The following is a 281-nucleotide window of genomic DNA, read 5'->3' as shown; positions in this document are numbered from 1 at the left end:
AGTTTTGCAAAAAAAAAGTCAAAAATTTTATGCTGGAAAAAGATTAGTTAGTGGCCTAAATAATATAATATAATATAATATAATATAAGAATTTATGTCTGTTTTAGTTTAGAGATTTGCTAAATTAAAGACTTTTTCCTTATGGGATGATTTTGTGCCTAAATGTTTTTATTCTGGCACTAAAGGTCTCCCATACTGAGCTTCTGACAGTAGCAGGAGGCCGTTCGGCGCAACAGGAGGCGGTTCGGTGCAAGAGGAGGAGGTTCGGTGCATCAGGAGGC

Source organism: Stegastes partitus, unplaced genomic scaffold (assembly GCF_000690725.1).
Source record: "Stegastes partitus isolate 25-593 unplaced genomic scaffold, Stegastes_partitus-1.0.2 Scaffold1766, whole genome shotgun sequence".
Taxonomy (NCBI): domain Eukaryota; kingdom Metazoa; phylum Chordata; class Actinopteri; family Pomacentridae; genus Stegastes; species Stegastes partitus.
Note: the sequence above shows the minus strand (reverse complement) of the source record.